The 16476-nt window shown below is 36.7% G+C and overlaps 1 protein-coding gene across 1 annotated transcript in view; it reads right to left on the reverse strand.

The window, feature by feature from the left end:
- LOC144612750 (uncharacterized) overlaps positions 1-16476 on the reverse strand; it is a 61487-nt gene that overhangs the window by 21802 nt on the left and 23209 nt on the right. The gene's annotated exons all lie outside the window — the stretch shown is intronic.

Raw genomic sequence — 16476 nt, forward strand, 5'->3', positions numbered from 1 at the left:
TTGTACTCTCTCTATCTCTCTCAAAAAAAATTTTTTTTTGTCTTTTATTTTTTGGTCCATTGGTTATTTCAGGGTATGTTGTTTAATTTCTATAAATTTATGAGTTTGCTAGTTTTTCTTTCTGTTGTTGATTTCTAACTTCACCCTGTTGTGGAAAAATACTCTGAATGATATGTCTTTAAAAAATGAACTTTGATTCTTACCTTATGCCATATAAAAATAATATTTCAAAATGAAACTTCTAGAAAATACTAAAAAAAAAAATCTGCCTTCAAGAGTTTGAACATGAGAGAGGAAGAGGGCCAGTACCAATTACTGGAAAAGGACCATTTACAATAGCCAGTTTAAGGGAAAGAAGGTGGAAGACTACAAAAAAGATGCCAAACATAGGTTCTCCTAGTCTCTGGTTGAGGAAAAACCTTGAACAAATCTCATAAGCCCTGCGGGTTTTCTGTTTTCTTTTCTAAAGTCTTTACTACCAGAAGTAAGTCATGATCTTTACATATCTTTATTTAATTTTTTAAAAATTATTTTTAACATTTATTTATTTTTAAGAGACAGAGAGAGACAGAGCATGAGCAGGGGAGGGGGAGACGGACACACAGAATCCGAAGCAGGCTCCAGGCTCTGAGCTGTTTGTTAGCACAGAGCCCGACGTGGGGCTTGAACTCACAAACTGCGAGACCATGACCTGAGCCGAAGTTGGACGCTCAGCCGACTGAGCCACCCAGGCACCCCTATTTATTTAATTTTTTAGAGAGAGAGAGCAGGCAGGCACACATGAGGGGGTGAGGGGAAGAGGAAGAGAGAATGGTTTTTTTCTTTAATTTTTTTAATGTTTATTTTTGAGAGAGAGAGAGACAGCACAAACGGTAGGTGCAGAAAGAGAGACACACACAGAATCCGACGCAGTTTCCAGACTCTGAGCTGTCAGCACAAAGCCCAAAGTAGACCTCGAACTCAAGGACCACCAGATCATGACCTGAGCCAAAGTCGGGTGCTCAACTGACTGAGCCACCCAGGCACCCCCACATATTTCTAAGTGAAAAAATGATTATGTCATTTAACAGCTTTATTAAGTTATAAGAAACATGCAATAAACTATACATATTTTAAATGCACAATTAGACAAGTTTTAACAATTATATATGCCCATGAAATCATCACCACAATCAAGACAGTGAATATATCCATCATCCCCAAGTTTCATGTGCCTTTGTAATCTACCCTCCTGCCTCTCCTTAGCACCTTCAATATTCCCAAGCAACTACTGATCACCATTCTACCACTACAGATCAATTTGAATTTTCTAGAGTCTTATATAAATGGAATCATAAGTACATGCTTTTTTTGTTTAGCTTCTTTCACTCAGCATAATTATTTTGAGATTTTTCCATGCTGTTGCATGTAACAAGTTCATATCTTTTATTGCTGAATATTATTCCATAAAGACATACCACAGTTTATCTACCTACCTTGCTGATGTACGTTTTGACTGTTTTCAGTTTTTTAGTTATTACAAATAAAGCTGCTATGAACTTTCACGCAAAGTCTTTGTATATACATACACATTTTTTTCTCTTGAATAAATAGCTATAAGTGGAATGGCTGGATCATAAGGTAGATTTAACTTTTTGAGAAAACTACCAAACTATTTCCCAAAGTGGTTGGACCATTTTACATTCCCAACAGCAGTGTATAAGAGGTCTAGTTCCTCCTCATCAATAGTTGGTATGCTCAGTGTTTTAACTTTAGTCATTCCAGTAGGGTTTCCTTGTGATAATATGCATATCCCTAATGCTACTGAGCATTTCTCCATGAGCTTACTTGCTATCTACTATACATCTACTCTGGTGAAGTTTCTATTCAAATTTTTGCCTATTTTTTAATTGGGTTGTTTGTTTCTTAATATTAACCTTTGAGAAACCTTTACATATTCTGGATATAAGTATTCTATTACATACATGCTTTGCAAAGGTTTTTATCTGTTTGTGTCTCCTTTCTCTGAACAGAGATTTTCAAAGAACTAAAGTTTTAATTTTGATTAAGCCCAGTTTATCTTTTTTTCTTTTATGGGTCATGCTTTTGGTGTTGTAATTAACAAACAATTGCCTAACTTAAGTTCACAGTTTTTATAGTATTTTCTAGAAGTTCAATAGTTTAAAATTTTTCACGTAGGTCTACAATCCATCTTGAAATATTATTTGTATATGGCACAAGGTAAGGATTAAAGTTCATTTTTTAAGACAGATATTCAACCACAACAGGATGAAGTTAGAAATCAACAACAGAAAGGAAAACTAGCAAATTCATAAACTTGTGGAAATTAAACAACATATTCTGAAATAATCAATGGATAAAAAAAGAAATGATAAGGAAAATGAGAAAACACAGAGATGAATGAAAACAAAAATACAACCTACCAAAACTCATGGGACACAGTGAAGGCAATGCTAAGGAGGAAAGTTATAGCTGTAGTTATAGCTGTTATGTTAAGAAAGAAGATCTCAAATCAACAACCTAACTTTACCACTTAAAGAACTAGAAAGAAAAGAGCAAACAAAACCCAAAGCCAGCATAAAAGAGGATATAATATAGATTAGAAATAAATAAAATAGAGAATAGAGAAACAATAAAGAAAATCAATGAAACAAAAGTTGGTTTCTTTGAAAAGATGAACAAAATTGACAAGCCTTTCACTAGAGACAAAAAAGAGAAGACTTAATTACAGACATACCTCATTTTATTACACTTTGTTTTACTGTACTTCACAGATACTCTTTTTTACATATTGAAGGTTTATGGCAACCCTGCAAGTCTACCAGCACCATTTTCCAATAGCATTGGCTCACTTTGTATCTTTGTCACATTGTGGTAATTCTTGAAATATTTCAAACTTTTTCATTATTATCTTTGTTATGGCAATCTGAGATCAGTGATCTTTGATGTTACTATTTGAATTGTTCTGGGATGCCCTGAAACCACACCCATGTAAGACAGCAAATTTAATTGATAAATGTGTGTGTTCTGAATGTTCCACCAAATAGCCATTCTCCCTTCTATCTCCCTCTCCTCAGGCCTCCCTATACCCTAAGACACAACAATATTGAAATCAGGTCAGTTAATAACCCTATAACGGCCTTTAAGTATTCAAGTCAAAGGAAAAGTCACATATCTCACTTTAAATCCAAAGCTAGAAATGATTAAGCTTAGTGAGAAAGCCATGTCAAAAGCCAACACAAGCCAAAAGCTAGGCCTCTTGCACCAAACAGCCAAATTCAAAATGCATTAAAAAAAATTCTTGAGGGAAATGGTACTACTCCAGTGAACACATGAATGATAAGAAAGTGAAACAGCCCTATAGCTCATATGCAGAAAGTTTTAGTGGTGTGGATAGAAGATCAAACCAACCACAACATTCCCTTAAGCCAAAGGCTAATTCAGAGCAAGGCCCTAACTTTCTTCAATTCTATGAATGCTGAGAGAGGAAAGGAAGTTGCAGAAGTCTGAAGCTAGTAGAGGTTGGTTCATGAGGTTTAAGGAAAGAAGCCAGGTCCATAACATAACAGTACAAAGTGAAGCAGCAAGTGCTGATGGAGAAGCAGCAGTGGGTTGGTTATCTGGAAGATCTAGCTAAGATAATTAATGAAGGTGGCTACACTAAATAACAGGTTTTCAGTGTAGATGAAACAGCCTTATATTGGAACAAGATGCCATCTAGGACTTTCATAGCCTCAAAAGACAGGCTGGGTTCCTTGTAGGCTAATGCATCTAGTGACTGTAAGTTGAAGACAATGCTCATTTACCATTTCAAAGATCCTAGGGCCCTTAAGAATTATACTAAATCTGCCTATGCTCTATAAATGGAAAAACCAAGCCTAGAGAGCACACCTGTTTACCACATGGTTTACTGAATAGTTTAAGCCCACAGAAAAGATTCCGTTCAAAATATCACTGTTCATTGACAATGCACCTGATCATCCGAGACCTCTGATGGAGATGTACAGTGACACTAATGTTTTCATGCCTGCTAACACAACATACACGCTGGAGCCCATGGATCAAGGAGCTATTTTGACTTTCAAGTCTTCTTATTCAAGAAATACATTTTGTAAGGCTCTAGCTCCCATAGACAGTGATTCCCCTGATGGATCTAGGAAAAATGAATTGAAAACCTTATGGAAAAAATTCACCATTCTGGATGCTATCTCAAGAACATTCATGATTCAGGAGTGTCTGGGCAGCTCGGTAAGCGTCCGACTTTGGTTCAGGTCATAATCTCACTGTTAGTGTCAGGCTCTGTGCTAACAGTTTGGACACTAGGGACATCTGGGTGGCTCAGTTGGTTAAGTGTGCAACTCTTGGTTTCAGCTCAGGTCATAATCTCACGGTTCGTGAGGTTGAGCCCCATGTCGGGCTCCACTCTGGCAGCATGGAAACTTCCTGAGATTCTCTCTCCCTCTTCCTCTGCCCCTCCCCTGCTTGCTCCCTCTCTCAAAATAAATTAATTAAAAAAAGGACTGACTCCAATTTTGAAAGAAGTTTTACTATGGGTAAATGCTATTCACAGCATTGCATGCTACAGAGAAACTGTGAAAGGAAGAACTTCATTGTTGTCTTATTTTAAGAAACTGCCACAGTTACCTGAACCTCCAGCAATCACTACCCTGATTAATCAACAGCTATCAACATCAAGGCAAAACCTTCCACCAGCAAAAAGATCACAACTCACTGAAAGCTCAGATGATGGTTAGCATTTTTGAGCAATGAAGTACTTCTTTTTATTAAAGAGAGAGAGAGTGTGCAAGTAAGGGAGAAGGGCAGAAGAAGAGAGAATTTTAAGCAGGCTCCATGCTCTGAGCAGAACCCGACATGCAGGGCTTAATCCCATGACCCTGGGATCATGACTTGAGCCAAAATCAAGGCTCAGATGCTCAACCAACTGAGCCACCCAGGTGCCCTAAATGAAGTATTTTTTAATTAAGGTATATACATTGTATTGTTAGACAAATGCTACTGCACACTTAATAGACTACAGTATAATATAAACATAACTTTTATATGCCTTGGGAAACCTAAAAATTCATCTGGCTTGCTTTATTGTAACATTCACTTTATTGCAGTGGTCTGGGAACTGAACCCATAATATCTCCAAAGCATGCTTATACTAAATCAGAAACAAAAGTGGCCGGGGGGGCGGGGGGGGGTGGTTACTGCTGATTCTATAGAAATAAAAAGAATTATAAGACAGTACTATGAACAGTATGCTAATGAACTGGATAACATAGATGAAATAGACCAATTCCTAGAAACACAAAACCTAGCAAGACTAAATCATGAAAAAATGGAATATTTAACAGACCTACTAGTAAGGAAACTGAATCAGTAATCAAAAATCTCTAAACAAAGAAAAGTCCTGGACCTGATGGCTTCCTGGCAAATTCTACCAAACATTTAAAGAAGAACTAACACCAGTCCTCAAACTTTTTCAAAACTTGCTGTAACATGAACCATTAGGGACGGTTAAGTGAAGTAAGCCATTTACACAAGATACACACAGTATGACTCCATTTACAGGAGGGACCTATAGCAGTCAAATTAATAGAGACAGAAAATAGATGGGTAGGGGCACCTGGATGGCTTGGTCAGTTAAGCATCCAACTTTGGTTCAGGTCATGATCTCAGTCTGTGAGTTCGAGCTCCACGTCGGGCTCTGTGCTGACAGCTCAGAGCCTGGAGCTGCTTCGGGTTCCAGGTCTCCCTCTCTCTCTGCCCCTCCCCTGGTCACACTCTGTCTCTGTCTCTGTCTCTGTCTCTCTCTCTCAAAAATAAATACTTTTTAAAAATTTTTAAAAAGAAAATAGATGGGTAGTTTCCAGGGGCTGGGTGGAGGGGCCAATGGAAGTTATTGTTTAATGGGTATAGAGTTTCAGCTTTCAAGATGAAAACTATTCTGGAGATGGACAGTGGTGATTGGTGCACAATAATATGAATGAACTTAATACCACTGAACTGTACACTTAAAGATAGCTAAGATGATAAATTTTACATCATATATCTTACCACAATAAAAAACAATTGGGAAAAAGTTTGTTTTTGGGGGGGATTTTTTACATGTGCATATCTAATTATTCTACCATCGCCTGTTGGAAAAAAAATCCTTTTTCTACTACTGTGGTCACCCTGCAGAGGCACATGGATCTCATATCCAAAATTTGGTTCAGATGTTGGCACTGATGATGCTACCCATGTACCAGGAGGGTATGAAAAGGCTTTGGTAATGAGGGTTTGGGGGAGAACAGGGAAAGATCCCAAGCAGGTCCAAAAGACTTGAGAAGTAAGGAAAGGAGGTTAGTTCCACTTTTACCGCAGTTAGGGGGAAGGATTGCTCTCCTACAGGAGAGCAACTGTGGTTGACATGGTTTGAATGCTCTGTTGGCATGAAAGGAGGGAGTATCCAGGCTTTCTTATCAACTTGCCAAAATGTGGCCAGCAGGAGAAAGAAATGTTGGGGTTTCAAAGCCATCTGCAATCAAACTTGATCAAAAAATGGGAGTCAGGCATTTTATTAAAATTTACTCCTGACATTTACCTGATGGTTGAAATCAGCTGTTTTACTTAACTGAACATGAACTTGTTTAAGCAAACCATTATGGCAATATGTAAGGTCTCTTGTATAGGCTGAGACGAGTAAAGGAGGTGAGGATTTTGCTGAATGCATTGTGTATTTTGAGAAGTAAAAAGAGTGCCTTGGTCACTACCAATAATGTCTAGAACTACAACTGGGATAAGGAATGCCTTAGTGAGGCCTTGTACTGTGGCTTTAGTATGTGCAGAGAAATGTTTGATTTATATTTTGGGTGTCTGTGATGTAAGAAATTCCCAAAATTCTTTACCCCAAAGGGCCAACCTTGGGTAAGGAGTTGTTGCTGCCATTGGCAAGACCAGACGGCCAGACCATTGGCAATAAAAATATAGAGTTGACTGCTGGACAGAGCATCTAGTGCTAAGATAATTGCCTGAAATTTGGCCACTTGTGCTGACCCTTGAGTCCTGCCTTTTTAATTTTTTTATTAATTTTTAATGTTTATTTATTTTTGAGAAAGAGAGACAGACCATGAGTGGGAGAGGGGCAGAGAGAAAGGGAGACACAGAATCTGAAACAGGCTCCAGGCTCTGAGCTGTCAGCACAGAGCCTGACATGGGGCTCGAACTCACAAACAGTGAGATCATGACCTGAGCCGAAGTCAGTGCTTAACCAACTGAGCCACCCAGGTGCCCCTTAATTTTTTTTTTAAGTTTATTTATTTACTTTGAGAGAGACAGAGATAGCGTGAGCAAGGGAGGGGCAGAGAGAGAGGGAGAGAGAGAGAATCCCAAGCAGGCTCTGAGCTGTCAGCTGTGAAGCCTGACATGGGGCTCAAACCCATGAACTGAGATCATAACCTGAGTGGAAACCAAGAGTCAGATGCATAATCATCTGAGCCACCAAGGTGCCCCAAGTCCTGTCTTTGGTCAGCAACATCCCGCTTAAGAAATGGACAGCAGCAGCTTTCCCATGGGCTCCAACAACTGTGATGTCATAGAAAACTGTACAAACTCCCTTTGCTGCACACTCAGTTGATCCCAAGGAGTTCCTTAAGTATCTAAGGGGTCCAGTAAAGGGGTGATGCCCTCCAGCACTGTGGCATCTGACAAAAGACTGAGAAAAAGGGAGACCAACCGTCCTACAGGTGGAATATGCCAGAGGGCTCAGGTTTGGCTATATGGTGGTTCTATTTTGGTCTTCACAAGACTTTGAGGCTATATTGAGCTTACAGGTTGCTACCTCCATGACCTAAGGCATAGTGGGCAGCTGAGAAAAGACGGTAATGGGCTCAGAGCCTCTATTTTCCAGGAAAACTAGTATGTAGCCAACAATTACTGATAATGGTGTATACCATGGGGCCAAGAAGGGCAGTTTCTTGCATCAGAAGCTTACAGACAACTTATGGCCATAATGGACGGTCTAGAGATTCCAGGAGACATAGGAGGAGGTTGCTAACACTTCTACAGTAAAGAGGTCTTTGGGGCACTATGGGAGTGTCTGTTACATTGCAATTTCAACAAATTCTAAAACACTTTGTTGTAGAGTCTCCATTCAAGGTATCTATAAGTAACACAATAAATGGGCTTAAGAATAATTTGTAAATGAGGAATACATTGGCTTCAGAATCCAAAAGAGCCCCAAAGATATTACGCTTGTTTGAATATTGCTGAGAGGGTCAATAGTTATTCCTTGATAGTATCAGCAATAGAGCTGTTCTCAGCAAACCAAATAATTTTTCAGGTATTTAACCAAGATAACAAAGACTTCTATTATGTGTAGGGTAATGGCCCATGCCCTTTCTCTGGAATCCTTTGTAAGTATCTGTATGTCCTGAATAAGTGTGTCAAATCAATCTCCTTGGAGGAGGATATCATCACTGGGATGTCATACCTGTGCTTCTAGAGAAATGTGGTGCTTTAACATCTTGCCTGTAAAGACTGTGTGCAATGGCAAGGTTGTTGACATATCCATAGGAAGCTAGGTAAAGGTGTATTATGTTTATTTGAAGGTGAAGGCAAACCATGGTTGAGAGATTCTTGAAATAGGCACTGACCAGAACAGGTTAGCCAAATCTATGCAAAATACTTATGAGACATTGATTGGATGCAATCAGTAATTTCAATAATATTGATCATAGAGGCCTTAATGGGTAGAGCCACAAAATTAAGGTTGTGGTAATCCACAAAATTAAAAATCAGGTAAAATTGGGCAATGAGGTAGAGAAGCAGTGAAGATAAACGCTGTTCTTTAAACAAGTCTTGTGTACCTTCAATCCATCAAGTCCCTGTTTTAATTTATATTGGGCCAATATTAACTATTTTAATGGGGGTCATAGAGCCCCATTTGGTAAAGCTAATTATAAGTGCCACAGACTAATTTTATAATTTTTGAATGTTTATTTATTTTTGAGAGAGAGCAAGTATGAGCAGGTGAGAGGCAGAGAGAGAGGGCTCTGTGCTGACAACAGAGACCCCAATGCAGTGCTCGAACTCACAAACTGCAAGATCATGACCTGAGCCAAAGTTGGACGCTTAACTGACTGAGCCACCCAGACACTCCAACAGACTAATTTTAATGTATTACTTGATGGGTCTGAGCATCCGTGCCCACTCTGAGATATTTTATGGCAATATACATTATGGCTATAGGGAATTTAGGCAGCAATAGTTTTGACAGTTAAGATGAGACATAACTATTTATTCTCTATATTTTGTAACTCCTTTAAAACTATAGGGATACTTTGTTTAAATTTAGTAGGATCCCAGGTATAACTGTAATTTGAGCCCCAGTACCAACTTAGGCTAAAAAGGTTTACCACTCATACCCTTCAGCAGATGTTAAGGTTAACCCAGAACCTATGCTGTACAGACACACAAAACAATCAACCCTTTCATCTTTTCATTGCACAAAATCTAATAGCAAATTTTGAACTTCTAATTGGGTTAAACTGTGGACATGTTTCAACCTTTTGTTTCTTAGGTCTCTCTGGACTTTTGGCTGTCTCCTCAACTGAGTCTGTGGTGCTACTCCTGAAGTATTTTTCCCTGTGCCACAGCCAGAAATTCTCTTAGGGCAGTACGTCAGGGCAATTATATGGCTCATCTAATTTGTTTCTCAATTCTGTGAGTCACTATCCTTCATTACCTGATGTCCAATGTCCTGAAATCCATTATTTCAAACGTTTCATCTGTTTTTTATGGATGTTACAATTAGGAGAAAAAATCTGGTCTCTGTTACTCCATCTTGGCAAAAAAATAGAAGTCTTTCATCATATCATTTTTTGGCTTTTTTGCTTTTTTGTTTACTTTTTATTTAAGGAAATTATAAGATCAGATGCAATTACAAGAAATACTATCAAGAAACCCTTATCCACTTGCCTAGTTTCCTCCAATAGTAACACTTTGCAAAACTATTATCTATATGTATACATAATATACATGTGTAAATATGTATACGTACATATGCATATATAGATATTATATGTTGATATCATATATATATAATATATACATATATTGATATCACAAACAGGATATCAATTTGATACAATCCACTGTGGTTTTATTCAAACATTTTATATTTCAATATTTAAACCCCTGCAAAAAAGAAAAACTTTTATTTTTTTATTATTTTTTAAATATAATTTGTCAAATTGGCTTCCATACAACACCCAGTGGTCATCCCAACAAGTGCCCTCCTCAATGCCCATCACCCATTTTCCCCTCTCCTCCACCCCCCATCAACCCTCAGTTTGTTCTCTGTATTTAAAAGTCTCTTATGGTTTTCCTCCCTCCCTCTCTATAACTTTTTTTTTTAAAAACAACTTTTAAAGATATTGCTCACATGATGAGCACTCGGTGTTGAATGTAAGTGATGAATCACTGAATTCTACTCCTGAAACCAATATTGCACTATACGTTAACCAACTAGAATTTAAATAAAAATTTGAAAAGAAAAAAAAAATATTGCTCGCAAATAGTTTCACTAATGACAATCCTTTAATCAAGAATTATTCACCAAAAACCAGAAAAGATTTTCAACAAAACAGCACAAACAAGAATAAATACAATCAGGGGAGCCTGGGTGGCTCAGTCGGTTAAGTAGCTGACTCTGGCTCAGGTCACGATCTCACCACTCATGAGTTGGAGCCCTGCATCGGGCTCTGTGCTGACAACTCAGAGTCTGGAGCCTGCTTCGGATTCTGTGTCTCCCTCTCTCTCTACCCCTCTTCTGCTCACATTCTGTCTCTCTCTCAAAAATAAACATTAAAAAAATTTTTTTAAAAAGAAGTACATTCAGAAAACTATAATTCAATATGTAAAAATGTCCATTCTCGAGGCACCTGGGTGGCTCAGTCAGTTGAGGGCAGGACTTCAGCTCAGGTCATGATCTCACGATTCATAGGTTCAAGCCCCACACTGGGTTTTGCGCTAACAGCGCAGAGTCTGCTTCAAATTCTGTCTCTCTCTCTATCCCTCCCCCGCTCATGCTTGCACACTCTCTCTCAAAAATAAATAAACATTTTTTAAAAATGTCTATTCTGTTTTTCTTGAATAAAGCTTACTAGTAGTGCTTTATACTCATGTATTTTCAAGATGTCTCATACACTAGAACATATACATTTTGTCCAATTAAATTATTTAAAATTAATTAAGCTGTCTAATTGCTGTAGCTAGATCTTCCAGTACTTTCTCGTATAAAAGTGGCGAGAGTGGACATTCTTGTCTTGCTCCTGACCTTAAGGGAAAAGCTCTCAGTTTTTCCCCATTGAGTATGATGTTCACTGAGGGTTTTTCACATAAGGCTTTTGTTATGTTGAAGTATGTTTCCTCTAGACCTACTTTGTAGGTTTTTATCATGAATGGATGTTGTACTTTGTCAAATGCTTTTTCTGCATCTATTGAAATAATTATTTGGTTTTTATCCTGTCTCTTATGGATGTAATGTATCACACTGATTGACTTACAAATATTGAACCACCCTTGCATCCCAGGAATAAATCCTACTTGATCATGGTGAATGATTTCTTTAATGTATTGTTGGATTAGGTTCACTAATATTTTGTTGAGGACGTTTATATCTGTTCATCAGAGATATCAACCTGTAGTTCTCTTTTCTTGTAGTATCTTTGTCAGATTTTTATATCAGGAACCACAGAATGAATTTGGGAGTTTTCCTTTCTCTTCTATATTTTGGAATAGTTTGAGAAGAATAGGTATTAACTCTTCTTTAAATGCTTGGTAGAATTCACCTGTCAAGGTGAAGAAGGTCTTGGACTTTTGTTTCTTGGGAGTTTTTTGATTACTAATTCTATTTCATTACTGGTAACAAGTCTATTCAAATTTTCTATTTCTTCCTGATTCCATTTTGGGGAATTATGTTTTTAGAAATTTATCCATTTCTTCTAGGTTATCCAATTAGTTGCCATATAACTTTTCATAATATACATATCCAAAATATATACCCAAAATATATAAAGAACTCATAAAATTTAACACTCCAAAAATGAAAAATCCAATTAAAAATGGGCAGACAACATGAATACACATTTTTCCAAAGACATACAGATGGCCAACAGACACATCTGAAAAGATGCTCAACATCAAGGAAATACAGATCAAAGCTGCAATGAAATACCACTTCACAACCTGTCAGAATGGCTAAAATCAACAACACAAGAAACAACAGGTGTTGGTGAGAATGTGGAGAAAGGGGAATCTTCCTGCACTGTTGGTGGGAATGGAAATTAGTACAGTCAACTCTGGAAAACAGTATGGAGGTTCCTCAAAAAGTTAAAAATAGAACTTCCCTACAATCCAGTAATTGCACTGCTAGGTATTTAACCAAACAATACAAAAATATTTACTCAAAGGGATACATGCATCCCACTGTTTATAGCAGCATTATCTACAATAGCCAAAGTATGGAGACAGTCCCAGTGTCCATCAACTGATAAACGGATCAAGTACTGGAGTGTTGTGTGTGTGTTACAGAATATTTTTCTGCCATAAAAAAGAAAGAAATTTTGGCATTTGCAATGATGTGGACAGAACTAGAGAGTATAAAATGCTAAGCAAAATGAGCAATCAGAAAAAGACAAGTACCATATAATTTCACTCGTGTGGAATTTAAGAAACAAAACAAAGGAAAAAAAGAAAGAGAGAGAGACAAACCAAGAAACAGACTCTTAACTATAGAGAACAAACTGATGGTTGCCAAGGGGGAGGTGAGTGAGGAGATGGGTGAAATAGGTGATGGATACTAAAGAGTACACTTATTGTGATGAGCACTATGTATAGAATTATCGAGTCACTATATTATACACCTGAAACTAATATATGTATATGCTAACTATACTGGAATTAAAATAAAAACTTCATAAAAAATAAATTACAAAAATAAAGTGCATAAGTAAAAAAAGAAAAAAAAACTAACCTAACGAATTCTGGTAGAGATCTTTCTCTTCAGCAAAAATACTGAGAAAGCAGATCTCCAGCTTCTATTAAAGAGAAAGAACTTTAGTAACTGATTTATAAGATACAACTGTACTCTTGATATATCCAAATCCTTTTTTTTTTTCACTTTTAAAGTTCATTTATTTATTTTGAGAGAGAGAGCATGAGCGAGAGGAGGGCCAGAGAAAGAGGGAGAGAGAGAGAATCCTGAGCAGGCTTCGCACTAACAGCACAGAGCCCAACACAGGGCTTGAACTCACAAACTGGGAAATCATGACCTGAGCTGAAACAAAGAGTCAGATGCTTAACCAACTGAGCCACCCAGGCGCCACCCCCAAGTCCTTATTTTACAAGTTCAAAGATATTAATTCATTTACTTAAAATAGATTACCAAGAATATCATATATGCCCACATTCAGAACTAGCAAAGACTATTCTAGTTAAATGAGACACAAATTCGCATTCAATTATAGCTTGATTTCCATTACTTAATGAAAATGTTTATTGTGACATTTTTGCAACTGAACTAATTATCACCTCTCAAGACTGATTCAGATGTCTCTGAAATACAGTCCTCCACAGAGAATGTTATAAAGAAACTGAAATTTTATAGCTTTTTCTTGTTTGTAGCATTCCTATAAATAATGATTCTAAATTTTCTTAAGTATAATATATTCAAATAGAAATATGCCTTCAAACTAAGGATTTTATCCTTCAAAAGTGAAGGAGAAATACTTTCCACAGGCAAACAAAACTTAAGGCAATTTGTTGCCAGTAGACTTGTCCTGCATGAAATGTTAAATGAAGTTCTTTAGAGAAAAGGAAAATAATAGGATCAGAAACTTGGATGTACTATATATAAAGAAAACAAGAGCATCATAGAGGTACAAATGAGATGCATAGAAGTATACATCATAGAACTATAAATATAAGTATGAAACTTATATTTCCTAATCTAACAGTCTCTTCAGAATAACAATTATAACAATATATACAATTGCATATGCTTATATTTATTCTGTATATGTATATGTGTGGGTATGATTATATGTATATGTAGACATAGACACATATGATACATATGTATAAATATATACATATATACTCATGAACCATAGATAGCAATAATACAAAGGTTAGGAGAATCACTGTTATTTTGTTATAAGGCAATCACACTACTCATGAAACAGCAGAGTATTATTTGAAAGTGGACTTGGATTAGTTGTAAATGCTGATTTCAAACTATGAGGCAACCAATCAAAAAGCATAAGTGATATGCTTAAAGAGAGAAATGAAATTTTATATAATGTCCAATAAAAACCACACACACAAAAAGTGTAAGGCAAAAACAGAAACAAAGAATAAAAGCAATAAAAGCAGAAAACAATAACAAATAATGTATATATTAACCAAACTCTAACAATAATCACTTTGAACATCAATGGTCTCAATCTACCAATTAACAGACAAACTGGAGTGGATCAAAAACCAAAACCCACTGTCTACCAAGTAGACAAACCAAAATACCAAAATACACTGTCTACAAGAAACCCCTTCTAAACATAAAAATACATAGATTTACAAGTAAATGGATAGAGAAAAATTAATCACACTAACAAAAGAAAAGCAGGAGTAGCTATATTAATTTCAGATAGAGCAGACTTCAGAGCAAGTAAAGTTATCAGGGATAAAGAAGAGCATTACATAATGATAAAGTAAACTTTCCAACAAGACGTAACAATCCATAATGTGTTATGTGCCTAACAACAGAGCATCAATCTACATAGGCAAAAACTGACAAATCCACATTACAGTTGAAGATTTCACTACCCCTCCAACAAAAATGGGATTTTTTGCCTTCCCACAGGCAGAAAATTAGGAAGGACACACAGTTGACTCAATAATGCCTTCAATCAACTGGATATAATGGACATCTGTCTTAGTCCACTTGAGCTGCTATAACAAAATATCACACACTGGGTACCTTAAAAATGACAGAAATGTATTCCTCACATGCTTGGAGGCTAGGAAGTCTAAGATCAAGGTAACAGCATGGTCACATTTTTATGAGAACCCACTCCCTAGCTCATAGCAGACTCCTCAGTATGTCTTCATATAGCAGAAGGTCTGGGGAGTTCTATGGGATCTCCTTTATGAGAACATGAATTCCATTCATGAGGGCTCCACTCTCACAACCTATTCATCTCCCAGAGGCCCCACCTACTAATATCTTTGGGTATCAGGGTATTGGTATCAAGATTTCATCACCTTTGGAGGTTAGGATTTCAACATATGAATTCAGGACAACACAAACATTCAGACCATAACAGCTGTACAACAACAGAAGAATACTTCATACAACAACAGAAGAATACTTTTCTTCCAAAGTTCACATAGAACAATCACCAAGATATATCACATTCTGGGCCATAAAACACACTTTAACAAGTTTAAGTGAATAGAAAGCATACAATGTCTGTCAGACTACAATGGAATTAGATTAGAAATCAATAACGGAATGGTAACTAGAAAATCACAAAATACATGGGGATTAAACCACACAACTTGAAATAACATATAGGTCAAAAAAGAAATCTCAAGAGAAATTTTAAATATTTTGAACTAAATGAAAATAAAAACATCAAAATTTGTGTGATGCAGCAAAATCAGTGCTTACAGGGAAACTTACAGCATTAAATGCATATATTAGAAAAGACATCTGAAATCAATAAGCTTCTCCAGAGGAAAATAGTAAAAAAAGAAAAAGTTAAGCAAGCAAAAAAAGACAAACATCAGAGCAGGAATCAGTGAAACTGAAACAGGAAACCAACAGAAAATATCAATAAAACCAGAGCTGGTTCTTTGAAAAAGACATTAAGTCTGTAACCAGGCTAACTAAGAAAAAGGGAGGACACAAATGACTAAAGTCAGAAATGAAAGAGGGAACATCACTATGGATGGACATTACCATGGATGTTACAAGGATAATAAAGGAATACCTATGTATAGCTCTACGCCCACAAATTTGATAACCTAGGTGAAATGGCAATTTCAAAGAAATGAAACTCCTTGAAAGACACAATCTGTCAAAACTCACACACAAAAAAATAGACAATCTGAACAGGCCTATATCTACTAAAAAAAAACTGAATCAATAAATAATAACCTTCAAAAACAGCACCAAGCACAAAGAGGTTCACTGGTAAAGTCTACCAAACATTTAAGAAAGAAATTATACTAATTCTCTGTAATCTCTTTCAGAAGATAGAAGTAGAGAAATTACATCCTAAGTCATTCTATGAGGCCAGCATCACTCTAATATCAAAACCAGACAAAGACTGAAAACTACGGACAAGAAAACTACAAACCAATATATCTCATGAACACAGATGTAAAAACTCTCAACAAAGTATTAACTAATCAAATCCAACA

This window comes from Panthera onca, chromosome E2, assembly GCF_046562875.1.
Source record: "Panthera onca isolate mPanOnc1 chromosome E2, mPanOnc1 haplotype 2, whole genome shotgun sequence".
NCBI classification, from domain to species: Eukaryota; Metazoa; Chordata; class Mammalia; order Carnivora; family Felidae; genus Panthera; species Panthera onca.